Below are 21,105 nucleotides of genomic sequence, written 5' to 3'. Positions count from 1 at the left end.
TAAATTCTGACTACCACTGGTGGGTAGTAGCCATGTGGATCTTGGTGAATTAATTATCCCAACTGTGCCTGAATTCCTTCATTTATAACATGTGGATAACAGTACATGCAGTGAGCACTCAATATTGTTAATAGCAAGGTAGATATGTTGTCCTAGCTGACACAGTTATATATGACAAATACAACTCTTGATACTCATCCAAATATTTTAAGAGATATTTTACTTGTATTCAGTTAGGATCATCATAACCTGCCTGATCTCATAATTGTGACCCCAAACATATAGCTGAGGTTCATAAAATATGACAGCCCATTATTATTTCTTTCTATGCCGGTTCCTATGGTGAAATATGTACTCAGTGACTATCAGGTAGTAATACTGCTAATGGAATATGGATGCCTTAAAAGCAACTCTTTTTGAAAACTCTTTATTAATAGTTAGCAATTAAATATATTAAGAAGCCTTGTTTTGCACACTCTTTCAACCACAGAACACAAAGATGTATATGTTATAATTACAATTATCCTTTCTCTTCATTGTCCTGCTGAGGAATGCACTGTAATTCTGGCAGCCACGCACAGAGTTGGCTTGCTTTCCTTGGATTGCAGATGTCTAATTGCAGGCAACCATTTCATTTAAAATGGCTCATTAAAGTGGAAACCATTTAGCATCAGTAACATGGATCAGCATCCATGATTATGCATTTAATTAAAATATGTCTTTTCCCACTTTTCTAATTTTCTATTGATCTATCTGCACCTATCTTTCTACACACACACTCCCACAGAATTATTCAAAACATTTCTTAGATATTAATTTTATTGCTTTGAAAGAGGTAAAATTCCTTGGCTAATTGTTTCATGGAGTATGTATAGAAAGTAGTAATTATAAAATTATAGAGTTTATACAAGGAATAACCTAGGAACCAATTTCATAGATATAGACTTTAATAGATGTATTATATTTTACATTACTAAATATATTTAAAATATGAAGATATTATTTTTTGATTATCATTCCAAAAAATTGAAAAATGAGAAAATATACCAATTGTCATATAGATCCTGAACTACTGAGTTCATCAATCATTTAAATAGGAATGTGGAAAGTGAAAACAAACAAACAAAAAAAACCAATTCTGAGCTTTCTCATGCATGAAAGACCAATAGTTGAAGAACAATTTTGATGTGATGATATGTTCTGTTTTTCATGATATGTTCTGTTTTTCATATTGTTTAAACAAGTTTATCTAACAACATTTATTCAGAAGTAAGATGTTTGTAAATTTTGGTCATTTTACTTTTAATATAATAATAATGGTATTTAAAAAACATTTGAAGAGGACAGGCACTATCTATATTTTCATTTTACTATCAGCAGTGATGAATCATACGAACTGCAGTTCATTGACTATTCGGTCAATGTTTAAATAATTTTTGGAAGTTATTTGTAGATAGCCTTAGATTTTTTAGCCATAAATTTTAATAAGTGAAATGTCAGAGGCTTTCATAAGAATAGCTAAGGTTAAACTAGACAGTCTTTTATTACCTTCTTTTTCATTTCATTAAAAGAAATAAAAAACTATTTACTTCTGCAGAATCCAGAATGCTGATGAACTATATCATGTTCAAATCTGAGCAGTGAAAAGTTTTCTTTTGAGAACACCCGATCTTTAAAGAGCAGTGTAAATCAACTCACATGTTAAAGTGTTTGTAACATGTATGTGAAAATGTGATGGAGACTATATATATATTAAAAACACATTAAAAAAAAAAACCCTGCTTCTGCTCCAAGTCTATCTTGTGAAGCAGCCAGAAGTAGCCTTGTGAGTTCGTTTGGTCTGTCTCAGTGAGAGTTTACTAATCTCCTCACTGGATGTTTAAATTGCATTTTCTCTTCTCCTACAAGGACTAGTGAAGTAAAAAACATCCTGACAGCTGTGCTATTTATCACCCAACACAAAGGAGTTATTATAAAATAATTGTTATTATCATATACTGAATTATTATTAATTTATTATCATACCCTTGTTATGTATAATTGTGTACCAGTTACCTTTTGCCCCGTTCCTTTTTTCTCTCCCATCTTAATATGAGTCAGACGCAAGAAAAGAAGCAAGTGAAAATGAGAGTTGGGAGAGAGGAAAAACAAGAAGGGAAAAGAGAACAGAAAGGGAGAGAAAAACAGCTACCCCACAGAGGGGAAAGAGCCACATAAAAAGAAGCAAGGATGACAGGATCCACCAAAATTGGAGAGAATAAGACGGGTAGTTAATATTTAATATTTCTAAAAGTAGGGAAATAGAGAGGGGGAAAGAGCTGTTGGGAGTCTAAAGTGTTAGTAAACTATGCTTCTCACATACTGCAATTTACTTGAATGTTCGTCTTCAAAGTGTTATCATATCTTATCTCTGCTTTGAAATGCAAAGCAGATGATTGATTACTATTCATAGTTCTTCAGCTTTCTTTACAAGCAAATCTTCAAGTACTTCTATGTGGTTTCAGTCCCAGTAGCTAACAAGTCTTAGAAATTATCCCAGCAGTGAAGAAAGCATTACATATCTTAAGGAAGGAATGGATTTAAACTAAAAGTGAAATGTGACTCTTTATAAATGGGCAGTTCGCATCCTAACTTGGTTGCCAAAGGAACTATTCTGCTTCCTTCACTTAATTCTCATCCCTGTGCTCAGTTACTTTATTGCTTTTCTGATGAGTGCTGAAAGGGGGCTACCAGAAAGATCTTTTGTACTAAGAACTTATGGAAGGAGTGAACATAAAGCTTGTACAAAGTCTCTGCCCACGTTTACTATAATTGGGAATACAGGGTAGACAAAATGATACAATCCATGAATGATTTCAAAGACTATGTAAATGAAAAAAAATGAAATGCACTATAAATTTTAGAATGAAAAAAACTGGAGAGACACATGAGAAAACATTCACACTTAGGGGTTCTTTTAGGGAGGTTGGCAAAAAGAACCTAAACCCACCTTTTATATAAGACACAAAATAGATAATGTTGTTTAAATAAAAAGGTAAAAATCATGACTCTCATACAGAGATAAAAATGAACATGTTACACATATTATATAACTCATAAGGGAAGCAGGCAGGTGTTAATAGCAGTTGAAAAGAGATGCCAAAGAACAGATTTATAGACTAGAATGTAACCTAACCCAAGTCCATCTCCCTGATGTGCAGCAAAGTCAAACACTGAGACATCAGGTATGCAGCATGGAAAGAGTTTATTCCAGAAGCACCCAAAGGAGATGGGAAGATGAGCCTCAAAATCACCTTGCCTCTATGAAGGAGAAAATGTGGGTTTTATAATCATAGGGTTGAGATTTCATACTTATTGATGAAAAAGATAGGGAAACATGATTATTTGAGGAAAGATGGAGCATGAGCACAGAGCAAACATATATAATATACACATACACATTCCATGTTTGCTTTGGGGTGAGACTTAATATCAGAACTATGTCAAATCCAACCCCAGATGCCAGGAAGTTAGATCAGGACAAGGAGAACAGGCTATGGGCACACTCTGAGAGCAGGTATACCCTGGCTGGTGTGCTGGGCTTCTTATCTTGGATAAAGAATGGGGGACCTTGTTTGTTCCTGGGCTGGAACCATGTCAATTGACCTTGAGTCCAGTCTTCTGTAGAGAAGCCTGTTGTTAGTGGTATTCGAAAAGGCACAATAGCTGATTATGGGGAAACGATTCTCTGAAAAACAAGCTTTAAAGTTTCTGCTAGTTTCAACTTTCTTAACCCTATGGGGCACTGTTTCAGAAATATACAAATAGAGGAAAAATTTTTTTCCACCAAGAAGGGAAGGGAAATCAAATGTATTCTCTACCAGACAAGACAGAATTTGTGTCTCTCAGGCACCTACAATTTACAGACTTTTAAACTCTTTTCCATAGAATCATAAGCTTGGCTTGCCAAAGTCAAGGGTGCTATACATAATACATAATTTTCCTTTGAATTACAAATATTTTCTCTCAAATAGTAAGATCAAGAACCAAGAGAACCTTAAAACATTCCATTACATCATCGGCAAATGAGTAGCAAACAGCGTCTCATGAACATGACAAAAGATTGAAAGCTTGACTACACAAATTATTATATAACACGTTTTTCACACCCACACTTTATTCCCCCCTCTAGTGTGATAATTGCTTTATATTTTGGTTATGCCTTTTAAGGGGAACTTAACATTTCGCTTATTGTAATCAATTGATCTAGTTCTCTGGGATGTTATGTTTTCTTTCTTGTATGGATAAAACAAATTAACCTCCTGTCCAAATCCTTAAAAGAAATGTGTAAAGGTTTGATTAATGGTAGACTTACAGGATCTGTTTGAAGTAGAGGAAGTGGTATAATTGTTTAGTTAATTAGGCTCTACTTTGGGGAACTATCATTTATTGAGACTGAATTAAATGATTATAATCTTATTCCTTCATTTTTCTATAGAGAAGATATTTGGTTGTTTTTCCGTAATATTTTAAAGATACTATTAAGTGTCTGATTTTGTGTCTATACAATACACATTTGTCTTTATTCTGTGGTTTAATTTCTTTTAACTCAAATTCAAATAATCCTCTATGGAATTTTTTCCCAAGATAAAAAACAACAACAACAAATCACATATCATAGAGAAATACAAATACTCATATTCTGTTGGTCTCTGTGTTTTCATTTCTTTATAATTGAATTCTGATTAGAGTATAATAGTTTATTTTATTTTGGAAAGAAGCACAGCTAAATCCAAATATGTCTCTTAAATTATTTTTTTTAATTTTTTATATTTTTAAAGTTTATTTATTTATTTTAAGAGAGAGATAGCACTTGAACACAAGCAGGGGAGGGACAGAGCAGGAGAGAGAGATTCCTAAGCAGGCTGCACTCAGTGCCCAGCTGATGTGGGGGCTAAATCCTATGACCACAAGAACACAACCTGAGCCAATATCAGGGGTCAGACACTTAACTGACTGAGCCACCCAGGGCCACTTAAATTACTTTTTTAAAAAAGTCAAGCAAATCTGAACACTTGTTTCCCTGCTGGAAACCCTTCAGTCACCTACCTTACCAAGGTGTACCAAGCTCTGCTTCCTCTGGCCTCTGCAGACTCTCTTGTTCCCTATCTAGTCATCCTTTCCTTGCCTTTGTCCTGTAGAAATACTGTCCATCCTCCAGCTGTTAAAGGCTGGCTCTGCTCTCCCCTAATCGTGGCCCACACCCTTTACTTAGTCAACTACTCCTGCATTTGAAATTTCAAATTGTTTCCTAAGATCACAACCTAATGTCGCAGTCTAGATAAATCATCCCTATCACAGCATCTTAACCTTTCCTTCCTATCCCTTATTGCAGTTTGTAATTATAACTACTTGTTAGATTTTACTCTCTCCACTGGACTATAAACTAAATGGAGAACAGACACTTCATTTGTTCCTCTCGTGTTCCTATCTTCAATGCTTCACAAAATGTATGCCATATAGTAAGTATAAGAAGTATCTATTTAAGGTCTCCTGGGGGCTGAGTCATTGGAGCCTCTGACTTTTGGCTCCTGTCATGAAATTTTAAAATAATTAAGATTTTAAGGGGTGCTTGAGTGGCTCAGTCAGTTAATACTCTGACTTCAGTTCAGGTCATGATCTCACAGTTTGTGAATTCAAGTTCCATGTGAGGCTCTGTGTGGACAGCTCAGAGCCTGGAGCCTGCTTCAGATTCTGTGTCTCCATTCTCCATCTCTTTGTCCCTCCCCCTCTTGTTCTCTGTCTCTCTCTCAAAAATAAACAAACATTACAAAACATTTTTAAAAATAATAAACATTTATTTCATAAATGAATAGTGTTTGACATTAATTCCCTTTCTGAATGTAATATGACAATTAAAATATCTGTTAGTAATTTCATGTCCAAAGTAAATGACTGTTACTGTTCCACAAAAGTAAATTGTTGAATGAGTTGTTTTCATTCCCCTTTTAGAGTCCATGGTATTAATTAAAATAACTAGTGATTGATAATTTTAAAACTTTTATTGACTTAGCTAAATATTTGTGTTTAACTATGTTTCACCAGGTGAACTGTATTTCTGTGGAATAACTAATTTCCCAAGACCTTTTACCAGAAGTCTTTGTATCTTTTATACCAAATTATTTATTTTATACCTATTATGTCTACATATTATTTATTTATTTTATATTAAAAAATCAGTGGCACATTGCCCATTTTGAAGAAAATGATGCTAATGATTTTAGAAAATGGACAAGATGAGCTTTTAAAGCTATCATATAATGGATTAGTTATAGGCATATTTATGTATTTATTATTATTATTTATTTTGAGAGACAGCAGGAGCAAGGTAGGGTCAGAGAAAGAAGGAGACACAGAATCCAAAGCAGGCTCCTGGCTCTGAGATGTCAGCACAGAGCCTGATGTGGGGCTTGAACTCAACAACTATGAGATCATGACCTGAGCCAAAGTCAGACACTTAATCAGCTGAGCTACCCAGCCATCACTAGTTATAGGCATATTTTAAATTTAATATTTAGAAAAAGAACAAATAAAAGTATCTCAAGTGAAATGAAATAAATGAGGCAAAGTGTTGGATAATTCTGTATAGAAGCAGCAATGGCACCTGTATTATTATCCTCTTTTACCTTTAAATTACATAGTTACCTTTGAATAAAAAGGGCAATTTATATATATAAAATATCTGCAAACAATAATCTGTGACAGGTTTGAGTTCATATTTCTTCACATGAAACTCAGTTCAATTTCTTTTGTTTATACAGTAAATGATGCCCATTTGTGTTTTTGGCAATTTCTTTGTATAATATGTGTCTTTTTCACCTTTTAGATTCTAATTTTTTCCTGAAAGAGATGCAGTTATTAATATTTGACCCCACTTAAATGAAGAGTGAAGGGACATTTAATATTTAATAAATATTTAATATTTAGGCTGTATCATGAATTTAGGCTGGATCCCATGAATAATGGGTTGAAGTCGGCAATCTGAATGGAAGAAGTAGATTTTTTGTAGTACTTGGAGGTAGTAAAGAGCTCAGGCTTTTGAGAAAATAGAGGTTTAAGGTAATTGGGGAGTGTCTTAGTCTGCTTGGGATACTTCAGGTAGCAAGAATTTCTTGTCCCCTTCAAGGGTCTTCATAGGTAGATGAAGAATCATGTTGACATAAGACAGATGAACAGGAGAAAATAAAATTTAATTTCATATGTACAGGGAATCCACACTGACATGGAAATCCCAAAGACAGTCAGGAAGATAAGGTGTATATGCTATTCTGAACTAAGGAGAGCAGGTGGGGTCTGCGACTTCAGGGCAGGAATGCAGTCCACAGGAAGATGGAAAGGAGTATTTGATAAACAGATGTTTGCAGGGCTTCGGAAATAATGGGACTTTGAGGACTTTGATCAAACAGACCTTGCTAGTACCTCCCTGTCTACCACACCTAGTTCATATCGTACTCTAGTTATCTATGGTGATAGCTCTCCTCCTGGAACAGGTCCTCTGTCTAAATTCTTTTCAGGCAGTTGAACAAGGGAAGTAAAGAGGTTTTTTTCTGAATCTGTTGGATTTTGATTGCTTTTTAACTTAAAATAATCTTCATGCCAAAGTGGCCCATCTTGGGGAGGCCTGCTCTTGGCCCCTGTAGTTGCCATAACAAAATACCATAGACTGGGTGACTAAACAGAAATTTATTTTCTCAAAGTTGAGGAAACTATAAGTCCAAGATCAGGGTGCTAGCACAGTTAGATTTTGGTAAGAGTCTTCTTCCTGGCTTGCTTGCAGATTGCAGATGGCTGTCATCCCATGTTCTCATGTGGTGGGGGGAGAATGAGAGAGAGAGAATGATGGGGGGAATGGAAAGGGGAGTACAAGTTTTCTGGCATTTTAACTTACAAGGGCACAATTCCTTTGTGAGGTATCCACCCTAATGACCTCATCTAAACCTAATTAATTCCCAAAGGCCCCAACTCCAAATGCCAGCATATTAGGGGTTAGGGCTTCTGCAAACATGAGTTTTGAGGGACACAATTCAGTCTACAGTATTCCTATGCTACTCCCTCCCCCAAATTCTTGTCCTTCTGGCATGCAAACTACATTCATTCCACCCCAATAGTCCCAAAAGTCTTAACTCATTTTAGCATCAGCTCTAAAATCTAAACTCCAAAGTCTTATCTAAATATCTAAATCAGATTTGGGTGAGACAATGTCTGATTCATCCTGAGAAAAAAAAATTCTCTCTAGCTGTGAACCTGTGAAAGCAGACAAGTTATATGCTTCCAAAATTCGAGAATGAGTCAGACATAGGATAGGCACTCCCTTTCCAAAAAGCAGAACTACAAAAGAAAGAAGTGACAAGTCTTAAGTCCAAAGCCTAACAGGGGCAAATTTTTTTAGATCTTAAGGCTTGAGAATAATCCTCTTTGGCTCAATGTCCTGTCTTCCAGACCCAGGCAAGCAGTTGGCAGTTGTCCTGCCCCTGTGGCTCTAGTAGGTGGAGGTCACTCTCCCGAGGGTTCCTCCCGTAAGTCTAAGCTGGATACATGACCTGCCCCCAAGGTTCTGGACAGCCCTTCCTCCAAGACTACAGGTAGAAGCACTCTGGCCTGTTGATATGGAGGTAATGGTCCCATCCTTTGAAACTAAGAAGGCAGCTGTGATGATCTCTCAATTGCTTTTGGGATCATTCTTACCTTTTCTTGGAGAATAGCCCTCTTTGGTGGCTGAGTAACTCTGGTACAGACTTGTAGAATCCAAGAAGTTCAACACCTTCCTTGAGTCTGTCTCATGCTGTCTGTCCCTTTTAGTTCAAACTAGCAATTTCTTGACTGGTATAATTTTATCTCTATTCCTGGCCTCTGCCATGAAATGCACTCATGATCTCTTCATAGAATGGTTGTTTAGCTACACCCGTAGCTTGTTCTGTTTTCTTCAGAACAAGCTTTCTTATTTTTTCAGTATGAGTAGAATGAGAACTTTTAAATCTTCAGTATCTGGTTCCTTTTGTTAACAATTTCTTCTTTAATTCATCTCTCCTTTTGCATTTTACTGTAAGCTGTCAGGAACAACCAAGCCACTCGTTCAACACTTAAAAATCACCTCTGCTAAATATCCAATTATATATATATATACATATACACATACATTTATACATGTATACACATACATATATACACATATATATTTATATACACATAAATATCCAATTATATATATATACACATACACATATGTATATATGCATACATAATATATATAATACATATATCCAAATATATATATATATATATTTGGAGAGAGATTTATTGTAAAGAATTGGTTCATGTGATTATGGAGGCAGAGAAGTTCCCAAGATCTGTGCTGAGCAAACTGGAACCCAAGAGAATCAATGTGTGTATAGTTCTAATAAAAAAGCCAGCAGACCAGCCAAAGCCATAAGAAGAGATGATATTTCAGTTCAAGTCTAAAGGCAGGAAATGACTGAAGTCCCAGTTTAAGGCAGTCAGGCAGGAGGAGCTCTCTCTTATTAAAAGGAAAGTGTCTGCCTTTTTGTTCTATTCTATCTTTAGACTGAATTGAGGGACCTTACCTTACAGAGCTCAGTAGGCTTTACTTATTCTGATTGATTTACATGTTAATCTCATCTGCAGATACCCTTACAGACACACCCAGAGTAATTTTTGACCAAATATCTGAGCACATTGTGGCCCAGTCAGATTAGATACATAAAATAAACTATCACAGGGAGACCAGAGATAAAGATCCTGAGGGAAAATGGGAAAAAGAGATTGAAGTGGACTGTAAAGGGCTTTAAAGGACACATTAAAGAATTGAATTTTGTTCTAAGGATAATGGCAAGTCACTGGAGAATTTGAAAGAGAGAAAGGTAATCTGATTAAAATAACAAAAGATCATGAGCTGACATGGTAAGACTGTGAAGAAAGGCAGGGAGCAAGGTAGTAAATACTGTAGTTCAAAATTGTGGTTTGGTCTCAGGCTGTCTGTGTGAAATGAGTGTGGGAAGTTTTAAAATACACTGAAAGATTGACTTGGTGTGGAGTGTAAGAGGGAGGAGTCAACAATGACTGCCAAGTCTTCAATTTTAGCAAATAGAGTTATAGTGTGCCATTTACCAAAAGAGAGAAATGAAGGAAGGATTAAGTTTTGAGGAAAAGATGCTGATATCAGTTTTAGATATAGGAAGTTTGAGGAGCTAGCAATCACATTAGAGTGGTGCAGGTCTGAAGTCCAGATGTGCAGTCTGAGGTAACCTTACTCTTTGTAAGTGACTAAGGTTCCCTATGGAGAGGATGTAGAGAAAACAAGAGTAGAGGATTAAATGATAAGGCATCCAGTATTTTATGAATAGAGCAGGGAGACACTAGAAGCCTCCTTGGTTGTCCTTTGCTTCTATTCAATATGTCAACATTTATACAATATCTGAAAAATATCAGCATCTGGAAAAAAATGGTATCATGGTCAAAAATGTGTAGAAACCACGACTCCATTTGATGTCTAGGTTTGGATCATGTTTTGATGAGTTTCTACTTTTTTGGCTGTTAGTTGATTTTTGCATCTGTCAGCAAAATGGTTTTATAAGCTGAAGGTGTACTTTGGCTGTAGATGTGAAAGTGGATGGCATGCATGCAATGGAAGAGGTTGAGCAAAAATCAATCTACCTCAGAATCAATTAAAATCAGGAAAATTTTCCAATGTCAACAGGATATGTAGGATGGGAATAATTAAATGAGCTTTAGAGGCAAATGAATTATTGATTACTCAGAAATACCAGCTCCGAGAAGATAGAGATAGAGTTGTAGGACTTCCTTCCCCCTCCGCCCCCGCCCCCATGAAAAGAAAGACAACTCTTCTCATTTGAAACCTAGAAATAAACTGTTGTGTGGAAGAATTGGAAAGTCATAACATTATAGGCAAAATGCAGTACAATTGGTACTTTGAATGTATTTATGTATATATATACAAAATGTCGTTATCCTATTTAATTATTTTCAGAATTAGTTTAAAATTATGTGAGCTAATTTTTAAGAGATTAATAGCACAGTTGTTTTTGTTTTGTTTTTACTCTCTTTAGGATTTGTACTTTGGTGATGGAGCACAAATTTCAGTTTTGTATTTTTACCCTGAGAATTGTTCTGGTGTTCCCACCTGCTCTATCTTCACAGCTTCTTGATTCCCCTGCCTTCTTTATCCTTGAGACATTGACATCATTCATTCATGTGGTAAATATTTATTAAGCAAAAGAGGAAGTCTCCATTCTCACAGAGCTTTCATTCTAGAGCAGGGTTTCCCAAACTGCTCACAGTTTGGCCTTGATAATTCTTTGTTGTGGGGGGCTGTCCTGTGCAATATATGATGTTTTGTAGCATCCGTGGCATCTACTCAACACATGGCACTCGCACCCCGCAAAAGTGTTTCCAGACAGTGCCAAATGTCCCCTGGGTGCCAGAACCCCCTTGTGGAGAACCACAGATCTACAGAGAGGAAACAGACAATGAACACACAGAATGTCAGTGGTGATGAGCGTTGTGAAGTAAACTAGAAACTGGGACTGTGATAAAGAGTGGTAGCAGGGCCAAGAGCTCTAAAGGTTTCTTGTCAAGGACAGCAGCCTGCATAGTGCACAGACACCAGAAGCTCTAGGTCTCTTTGCACAGATGCTTATCATTCATTGAGAGCCTGTCTATGAAATTGTCAATTAAGGCAAGAGCCTGCTATATTATTTATATGATTAAATTATTTCTGATTCTTGACTATTTACAAAATGCCACAGTCACAGTAAGATGTTTTTGAATATGTCAAGCAAGTACCTCAACTGAATAGAGCATTTATAACTTCAAATGGACTATCGCCTTCTATTGATTTTGCTGTCCTGTTTCTGCCACTGGGAAACATGAAGATCAATAAGTCACATAGGCCCTCACTGGGTGGTTTGAAGCTATATTTATTTAAAACCATTTCGTTAATTTTTGTTTATTACATTATTTAATCTGTCTTAAAGCAGGTCTGCCAGTTTTTGATTTCAGAATTGTCAGAACGCTGAATGGGAGAATCTGTAACACCTCAATAAGTCAAAGAACAGTGGATGTGGATTCTAGTTCAGAGCTGTTATTGACTGGCAGGGGGAAGGGGCAGAACTTGGGCAAATCATTTTACCCCTTGGCATCTTCTCTCTCTCTCTTTAATGTTTAATTTGAGAGACAGAGCACAGGCAGGGGAAGGGCAGAGAGAGAGAGAGTGGCACAGAAGATCTGAAGCAGACTCCATAGTGACAGCAGAGAGCCCATTACAGGGCTCCAACTCACAGGAACCATGAGTTCATGACCTGAGCCAAAGTTGAACACTTAACCAGTTGAGCCACCCAAGTGCCCCTGGACATCTTCTCTTGGAAGGAGACTATTAGGGGTGCCTGGGTGGATCAGTCGGTTAGTCATTGGACGTCTGCCCCAGTCATGATCTCACAGTTCGTGGGTTCAAGCCCCACATCAGGCTCTGTGCTGACAGCTCAGAGCCTGGAGCTTGCTTTGGATTCTGTGTCTCCCTCTCTCCCTGTCCCTCTCCCAGTCATGCTCTGTCTCTTAAAATAAATAAACATTTAAATAAATAAATAAAGGAAGGAAGGAAGAAAGGAAGGAAGGAAGGAAGGAAGGAGGGGACTATTATACTTCATTTACTTCAAGATTTTCTATGAGGAAATGTAGTAAATGTAAGTAAATATTTAAAAATATTATGACTAAATACATTTATGTGTATACATATGTATGTATATATATATTTATAAGTAGATAAATATGTTAAGGACAATTTGTATTTCTCAAATACTCTTAAAGATGAGGAAGAGCAATTGTCAGTATTCCCATTGCTCTGTGTTTTTTCTCATCTAACCTGCTTAGCCTTTTCAGGTTCCTGTGCCACCCTGTTAAGTTTCCCTCTACTTTGCCATATTTACCATGTTTTCTTAAAAGCTTAACTTAATTTTCTGGAAGGTGTAGCCTGCCAAGCAAACTACAGGGACACTGTTAAAGTTTTCATTCTAGAGCACTGATTCTCATTTTCATTATTACTCTCCAGCCCCCAAGGAGCCTGTTTACACATTGTTTTCCTAATTGCTCACCCTATGAAATGTTAATACCATACATTTGTTCCTGCTCAAGAACCAATTTTGCCCTCAGGGAGTGATGTGGCAAAGCCTTCCTTCCCTCCCCCGTCATTGAGAACAAAGTCTTTAGTGACTCTAGATTCTAAATTGGAGGCTTCATTTCCAGAAGCTTTTTAGCAGATTAGATCCAAATCTGCTGTGGCTAGCAGGATCTCTCAGTAAGCCTCTGCTCTCCGGCCTGGGTTACCCTTCTGCCGTCACTTAATGTCTTTGCCTATAAAATGGCATTATATTTGCTGCTCCTAATGTAAGGATTAAGAGAGGTAATACCTAGAAATCACTTAGCACAGTGCAGAGTACATGACAAACGCAAGTGTTCTTTATTGATATTTAATGACAACAGCCAAAAATAGAAAAGGAAAAAGGGTAGGGGTTCTAATGCTCTTAAGTTACACCAATTTGTACTCACGCAATGGCTATTCTAATTTATTCTTTAAACTATATTCAGAGTTTAACCTTTGCTTCTGTTTTACTTTTATATTGTTAGATTTGAGTCCATGTTTCACCCTGCCATCTGCAAATTTAATTGGCTTTTATGGTTCTCATCCCAGATGAAAAATGAAAAAAAATGAAATAAACTAACCACTATTTTGGGGAGGACAAGGTCAGGGAGAGCCACAGGTATGCCCATATCCAACTGGTGATTATCCCTTAGAACAGTGATTTTCAAACTTGACTGTATAAATTGGACAGAGGAGTTAACTAGGTGTTGGAATTTTAAAAGTTGCCAGGTAATTATAATGTGAAGTAGGATCAACAGCTACCATATTTTCAAATAGTAAAGAATCCATTAAAATAGACCATCTCTGTCAGATTTCTCTTTCTCTCTACAAGGATATTACCAGACTTTTCATATAGTGATAGTACCTTTTTTTAACAAATATTTTATTTATTTTTGAGAGAGAGACAGAGACAGCATGAGCAGGGGAGGATCAGAGAGAGAGGGAGGCACAGAATCTGAAACAGGCTCCAGGCTCTGAGCTAGCTGTCAGCACAGAGCCCGATGCGGGGCTCAAACCCATGAACCGCGAGTTCATGACCTGAGCCGAAGTCGGACGCTCAACCGACTGAGCCACCCAGGCTCCCCGATAGTACCTTTTTGAAATCCAAACATGCTTTGTCTATAGAAGTCATCTATCGGAAGGGAAACTTTTCCTCTACCAACTTAGGTTCAAGGGGTTGGGCTCTGCAAATTAACTGACAGTAGGCATGTTAACAGGAGAAAAGACTCTGATGTGCATATGAACATGCACTAGTATTCAGTGATGAGTAACTATAAATGGCCAGAAGTAAACATACAACAAAAAAAGGAGGAAAGATCTCAGGCATTAGTGGGACATTATCAACGGCTTTATTGGACTTTTCAGAGCTAATAGGATGGACACTCTTTCTGGATGTCAGCTGAATTCACAAGAAATTCCCTTGAAGGGCAATTAATGGCAGCTGTGTTTTCAGGGGACTCTGCTCTAGTCAGATGAGAGATTTCTTTCTGCGTCTTCTGTAGTTCAGATGTTTCACTTTAAAATAATTTTTGGAGTGCCTGGGTGTCTCAGTCAGTTAAGCATCCAACTCTTGGTTTTGACTTGGGTCATAATCTCATGGTTCATGGGTTTGAGCCATGCATCAGGCTCTGAGCTAACAGTACAGACTTTGCTTGTGATTCTGCCTTTTTCTCTCTCTCTGTCCTTACCCTGATCATGCTCTTTCTCTCTCAAAATAAATAAACTTAAAAAAAATTAAAAAACAAAATAATTTTTATGACAAAATTGTGATCCCATCATTTGATAACTTTTAAAAACCAGGTAAGTATAGAATGACCCATAAATGCATCAAAAAAGCAAAACAAACAAATAAGAACAAGTTATATTTGTATGGGATAACTGAATGCTTACTGTGTCCTAGTTTTATTCAGCTAGACTAAATAATTTGCTTACAGTCAATAGCTAATAAATAGCAGAATCAAAACCGGGTTTACCTGACTCCAAGTGAACATTCCATTCTACCACACTGTTCTTAATATCGCCTAGTGATCACTGCTCATTTTAGAGTTCTAATCAGGTTACTAAGTCATCATAGACTTTTACTTGGGATGATTAGAAAAATGTACCTTCTCCTGTATCTGGAAGTAGCAAATTTATGCCTCTTTACAGGTTGTATTACCTTAGAGATGCCTGATTGGCTTATTTAAAAAAAAAAATTTAGTACACTGTGATGCAATTCACTTGAACATAGAAACTAAGAGCTGTCTTCCTAATGCTATCTTTCCATATCCTTTCCTCCTTTCCCACCTAAATTGTGTTCTCTTTGCCACAGGAAAGGAATTAAAATTGGAGCCTCATGGTTTCTTATTCTCCCTCTGGTCCCTACCACTAACTCTGCAGGGGAGGAGAAAGTTTTCTGCTCTTAGGGTCCTTGGTTGGGTCTGAAAATTAAAGTGACAAAGACACATTAACAGGAGAAAAGCATACAAATATATTTAGTATAAGTTTTATGTGACATAGCAGCCTTCATAATGACATAAAGGCCAGAAGAAAATATCTGAGTATATTTATGCTAGGTTTGATGAAGTTTGGACATTCCTGGAAGAATAATGATAGCTTAAGAAGTACGAGGTAATCATAATAAACTGGGGGACATTTAGCAAGTCCTGTTTTTAGGATTTTCTTGGCATCCTTTTGTCTTCTGAGGTAAGGATGCTCCTTTCCTTCAGATTTAGAGAGGGCTCATCTCACATGAGGGTTTTATGACCTGTTTCAGAGAAGAAAGATGGGGAGTTAAGGGGAGGAAGTTAAAGTTACCTTCCTGCTGCTACCAATTTTTGAAACTCTCTCAGCTTAAACTATTCAGTATGACAATGTGCCATATTTTGGGGTAGTATGTCTCACATGAACCTCATCAACAGCAACCTTCAACACAGGATACCAAATGCCCTATTTGGTAGGCTTTATCATTTCTATTTTTCTTTTTTGTCCTTACATAAAAAATAATTAAAAATTAAGAGCTACTTAAGAGAATATTAGAGTAGACATTATAGTTGCTTTATCTGGACACTAATTTTGAGCCTCCTTGTAGGTAAGGTGAAAGAAAAGCAACCAAAATGATTTATACAATTTCTATACCTAAATTTTTTTTATTCATTTGAAAATTAGTTTTTATTAGTTCATTTGAAAAGTTTTTTCCACGTTGTAAGAGAAATTTATTAGCTTAATTTTAATGTAAATAACATTAAACATGATCTGAAAAGACTGCATATAACATTGTTCAGAGTTAGATTTTCAACTTCCACTTAAAGTTGAGGATATAACATCAATGTATTATTCAATGAAAGAATATCCACTGGTAGCAAAACGTATTGTAGATAAGACTAGATTCTGGAGATATAAATTTTATCAAGTTAGGGAGTATATCAGAGAGAATAGCTGCAGTATCACTATGCCCTTTCCATTTGAGAGCGCCAGCATAGCAAATGGCTAAATATGATACGTCTCCTATTCTTGTGCTGATTACCAGTAGGGTCAGTAGTTAAAAGCACCTGGCAAAGTTATCCATTTATAAAGACTGATTGACATTCTTAGAGTGGACATAGGGACATTTTACTTATTAAGAGAAGGTCAGTATGAGATTCTATTGCAAAATTTAGTGTTTTGTACTTTTAAACAAGTCTCAAAGCTTGATGCCACTTACTAAATTAAATATAAGGAAAGAAAAATTTCTTATCTCTATGCTCTCTTTTCTGTCTCTTATAAATTTCTTTTTAAATCCTTAGCTCTTTAGGGTGCTTCCCATGCAGCTACATTTTTAGAGGTTTCCCAGTATCCCTCCTCATCAGGATCACTTACCATTGTAACATTTTAATTTAGATTTTCAGAGGATTTATTTTTTTATTTTTTTCTGAATGAATTATCTCACCATATAAGAATTTTAGATCTTTCTGTTTTCTGAAAATTTTGAAATCTGATTTCTTAAAACATAGTCTAAATTATAATTTAATTTCATAATTCTCATCTTCTAAACTACCCTTCCTTGAGATTATCTTAAACATTAGGATGCAAAGTCATCTGGATTCCCATCATTCCAACTTGACTGCTAGTTTCTTCTTATTGATTCAAAGTCACTGTACTGCTGCCTCTGGCATCTGAGGCATTAAATTGCCAGCCAGTCAGGCAAGTAAAGAAATAACTTCTTTAGTTGAATAACACTTCAAGGAGAGTTAAGTGCTCTTTTTCCTCCCTCCTTCCTATCATTTGTATAACTCATCCTTCTACCATTTTTGTATGTGAACATGGAATAATTATCCATTTCAGTCATGTACCTGCCTAGTCTATATTATCCTCACAAATGGCACCACTTACAATCCAGTCTCCTTTTATTGTCAATGTCCTGCTACCTTCAAATTTCTCTCTTGGCAGGTAAGATACATTCCATTATTCTATCCTTTCTTGTAACAGTCTTGTTTCTTCGGTTATTAAACTATCCAGTTGCACTGCTGCATTCTAATACTGAATCCTTCAATTTCCCCTGGCAAATACACATGCACAGTAGTGAATGGACATGCGCATATATATCCTTTTTATTATGATAGTCTGGTCATTGATATATAGTCATCTGAGGACACAGGTATTTTCTATAATCCAGTGATGTTCTCCGATGAACATCTTGGGAAACTTCCTAATGTTTTTCTTTCTGTGTCATATCTAATATAATTTTTATAAGCCTTGTTAATATTTTTTGTATTTTTCCCTCTTTATAAATTTTACTTTAAAATTCTCTGAATTAGATCAGAAATTTGGCAGAAATGTAATATTCTTTCATATGAAAATGCATTCCATACTTAGCCAATGGCCACCTATTTTGGTATCTTAAATCATGAATTTGCTGCAACCTATTTAGCCTATTTAACTAGCAGCTCATCAGTGATTCCTAAGTCACATGTTAAACCAGAGAAAGAGTATACAATAACACCTGGGTCCTGGAAGCCCATTAGTTTCCTGCCTAGGACATCATAGCTTCTAAAAATGGTTTGCATATTTATCATGACGGCGTCATTCATAACCACATGAACCAGCAGGCATGAGTGGTTGTCAACAGGTATGATAAGTTTTGGCATTTTTCCCATTATATTTCTGACACATGTTCTAGGAAAAGAGTGCACTTTCTATCTGTCTCTGTCAAGTCTACATAAAATTCATTCTTTCTTCTTGGTGAATGACAGGATTTATGCAATTAGATAGTCTAAATTTCTTTCTTGAAAATAAAGAAAAACTGTTATTTCCTTCTAAGTCATTAATATCTGGTTTATTAACTGTTTTGGAATGTTTGTGCTTCATATCTGTGATTCATATACATATGGATATCTTAGTTTATTGAGCCAGTAATAATATATTTCAAAAACATAATTCAAAGATTAATAATACTATTTTGTAATAACGGTATGACATTAATATTGATAGATACATCATTCATTATTATTTGGGTTGTTGATGAGCATTGAGGAGGGTGCTTGTTGGGATGAGCATTGGGTGTTGTATGTGTGAGATGAACCATGGGAATCTACCACCAAAACCATGAGCACACTGTACACACTGCATGTTAGCCAATTTGACAATGAATTATATGAAATAAATAAATAGATAAATAAATAATATCTGGATATTAATTAAATTCAGTTGAAAGTAGAGACAAAGACCATGTCTATGGCTTTTGAGGTCAAAGTGCATGAAAGAGAGAAAACTGTAATACAGAATTTATCTTTGGATATTATTAAACAACAATTATATCTTATTTTGTTCTGTGGCTGATGAGCCATGTGCTATAGAGGCCATAGCCAGAGTCTCTGCAGAAAGATTTCAAATACTGCCAAGTCAGAAGGAGATACCAGCCAAAGGGATCCGGCATTCAATTGCTAGAATTTCTCCTGAAAATGTTCATCTTTTAGACAAAAATAAACAAAATGATGTTACCATAGTACCTACCACATAAAAAGATCAGAGACAAATCCTGGTTGAGTTCATGTAAGTTATGATATGATATAGAAATGTAAAGCATATAAATGAAAAATAGTTAGACAGGCAAAATCAATGAATATTTTGGAGTTCAGTATTTCTTATTCTAAGAGTTGTTTGAAATATAAAATAGACTAAGATGTATTATCTATTGGGGAGTGTCATAGAATACAGACTTAATTTGGTTCTACCGTTTCTTTGATCAATTTAGCACAAAGCAGATAATTAAATAAAAATTATTTAGTGGCGATAAAATTTGTATTCTGGGAGTTAATCATCCTTGTTCAATTAAAGGACAAATTAATGTTAGGGAATTCTGGTACAACTAAAGACTTTAAGAAGGACATTAAATATATTAATTAAACCATAGGAAATTGCCATTTTTATAAGTCAAAAAGGGTGTCTATAATTTCATATGCTCCAACCTAATAATTTTAATACATTATTTACATTTATATTATAAATATTTATGTAAATTTCTCCCTTTTCACCAGACTATGAGTTCTGCCAGTGTAAGGTTATTAATGTATGTACCCCAGGATGTATCACAGTACCTGATACCCAGTAAATGCTAAAAAAGAAAATGTTGAATTGAAGGAATTAGTTGGATAAGAACCTAATACTATTTTCCAGGATAATCATCTCCCACATTTTGAGTGACTATGGCTCAAAATGTATGTATATTTATTAGTTACAAATTATGTTCCAATTCATCAGAATGCTATGTACATGATGAAACATATACTCAAATATTGAAAATTTTTAATTTTTTTGTTTGTTTAAGGAGAATGGCTTAGAAAAACACTCAAATTTTCATCTAAAAATAATTATTAAATTTGCAACAAGTGCTTACAAAGAACCAGAGACCTAATTTAAATCGGACTGTTTTGCTTTTTTTACTTTATTTATTTTTAAAGAAGCTGAGTTAGGACAAAGAAAAGGGACCAGTGTTTATTAAGTGCCTGGAATAAGAAATACAAATTTATTTAAGTTAATAAATTTATATATCACAAAAGAAGTGTTATTTCAGCTAAACAGGTGTCAAAGCAGAGTTTCTGAGAAGTTAGATTAGAGCCTGACTTAAAATGTGATCTGATAATGAAGCCTAATATGTGGCTTCCCTTCAACTGAGGATGATGATAATATTTCTTCACTGGAGGGTATCAGTGAAGGTTAAAAATTGAATTTACATCATATATTTAGCCATTCTATATCTATATGATCTATGTAAAGAAAAATGGTTTTCCTTTCATTGTAACAAACAAGACTTCTAAAAGCAACTGTTCGATGTTTCTTTCATTCTATAGCAATAACAATAGCAAGACAACTATTGTTAATTAGATACTTATATGCACCAGATTTTATGATAAATATTATACCAAAAATTGCCTCATTCAAGTCACAATTTCCTGGTTGAGATATTATTTTTATCATTTTGCAGTTGTATATACTTTGGCTTAGAGAGACTAAGTTGGCTAGTTTCATACTGTAGGTAAGTGACAAGGCTGGGATTTGAACATAAATTTCTTGAAATCCAAAACCCATATTCAGTAATCACAATAAATACTGCTTTATTTCTCCTAAAAGCCAGATTTTGTGATGTTTACATGATGCTTGCTTATTTTACCCTGCTCACAGAAGCTCAGATAAATGTGTTTGAAAACTACTCAATCATATCCATTGGATATTGGATAGAAAATAAAAATATCAAACCTTGTAGCATAATCCTCTCTTCTCTCAATGGCATAGCTACTATTTCTTCCATGGGTGCTGATTAATGGCACACTAAGTCACAGGGCTATTGAACACATCTACAGCACCAGCTATAGTTACAAGATTCATCAATGTCTTGACACTATGGCAAGAAAAAGGATTCAGGTGAAAGGATGTAATTA

At 35.5% G+C, this 21,105-nt stretch overlaps 1 protein-coding gene across 1 annotated transcript in view; it reads left to right on the top strand.

Moving 5' to 3' along the window:
• GRIK2 (glutamate ionotropic receptor kainate type subunit 2) overlaps positions 1-21,105 on the top strand; it is a 622,787-nt gene that overhangs the window by 306,838 nt on the left and 294,844 nt on the right. The window lies entirely within an intron of this gene.

Source organism: Crocuta crocuta, unplaced genomic scaffold (genome assembly GCF_008692635.1).
Source record: "Crocuta crocuta isolate KB4526 unplaced genomic scaffold, BGI_CrCroc_1.0 scaffold401, whole genome shotgun sequence".
Taxonomy (NCBI): domain Eukaryota; kingdom Metazoa; phylum Chordata; class Mammalia; order Carnivora; family Hyaenidae; genus Crocuta; species Crocuta crocuta.
The sequence above is the reverse complement of the archived record's forward strand: the minus strand, read 5'-3'. Positions and strand labels throughout refer to the sequence as shown.